The sequence below is a fragment of the Alosa pseudoharengus genome, unplaced genomic scaffold, assembly GCF_046254945.1.
Source record: "Alosa pseudoharengus isolate Yale_2024_CS ecotype anadromous, Long Island Sound unplaced genomic scaffold, YU_APseudo_1.1 YU_APseudo_1.1_scf_7, whole genome shotgun sequence".
Lineage (NCBI taxonomy): Eukaryota > Metazoa > Chordata > Actinopteri > Clupeiformes > Clupeidae > Alosa > Alosa pseudoharengus.
Window position 1 is genome coordinate 22,357,347 of NW_027468859.1, and position 1,117 is coordinate 22,358,463.

The 1,117-nt window shown below is 41.9% G+C and overlaps 1 protein-coding gene across 2 annotated transcripts in view; it reads left to right on the forward strand.

The window, feature by feature from the left end:
* dnajc5ga (DnaJ (Hsp40) homolog, subfamily C, member 5 gamma a) overlaps positions 1 to 675 on the forward strand; it is a 14,618-nt gene extending 13,943 nt beyond the window's left edge. For both annotated transcript variants that reach the window (XM_076271990.1, XM_076271991.1), the window contains one exon: positions 1 to 675. This exon is cut by the window's left edge and continues 2,146 nt beyond it. The gene's annotated coding sequence lies outside the window, so the exon portion shown is untranslated.
* Positions 676 to 1,117: the final 442 nt, after the last annotated feature.

The window sequence follows — 1,117 nt, forward strand, 5'->3', positions numbered from 1 at the left end:
ACGAGCAGGCCAATACCTTAGCCCTGCCAATCTCGCTACTGTAAATGTGTGTAGCGTTTGTCACGAGGCCACCGGCAATGCCATTTGAACTCCTGTGGATGCTTTTTTTTTTTTTTTACGAATCATGTCCATATTTCAAATACATGGTGATTTCTTAAACATTCAAAATGACACATTTTTTAATGCATTGCTCCATACTTACAGCATATGTGTGTGTGTATAGATATATATATATATATATGTGTGTGTGTACATGGGGTAGTGCAGATATGAGCCCTGACATGCAAGGTCAGGGTTAGGCTCTCTTTGATGGCATGCGACCAGACTGCCCTGTAATTCCCCAAAGGCAGCCTGGCCCAAGACATGAGGGCTGAGGCCTCTGTAGTCAGCCAAGCCAGAGGTAGAGAGCAAGTACTCACTATAGGGTCCTCACCCACTAAAATTGTAGATTTTTTTTTGTCATTGCTTTCTTTACGTTACTGTCCATAACATTACAAGTCCTAAAAGGACAGAAGACCTGTAAATGTGTATTTATAAAATTGAAAAATCTTAATGAATAAAAAATATGGGGGGATTTGTAAACACTGCCTTTGTGTGTGTTTCTTTAAGTGTGGTATGGGAACGGCAGGCACTTGTACGCTGGCTGAAAAGACCCTGTCAATGACAGCAGTGGAGAAGGGGGCTTCAGGGTGTTTGGCCATCTCTACTTGGAGCTTCAGAGTGGAGAGTGAAGAATGGGCCTTTATGAGCAGGCCCCTGTGGGCCAGAGCCTGTTATTGCTTGTCACTACCGTGTGAAGTGGATCTCTGAGAAGTCCTGTGAATCTACCAGAGAAATACCCTCATTAGCTCCTCGTGGACAAAGGACAGAAGTGAAAGGAGGGGACAGTGGTGGAGGACTGGTTGTTCTTGGCTTTGCCTGCGGCACGACATTATCGGTTCCTTTTTTTGCACATGCATTCATTTTCATTTTAATCAGTGTTTGCAGAAAATAAAAAGGTATTGTAAACAAGAATAGTGATATTTAGTATATTATTTCATTTAATGGATAGACATTAAATTAATATTGTAAATGTAATTCAGACTCAGACAGGCCAACAGGTCCTAGCGAGAGATAA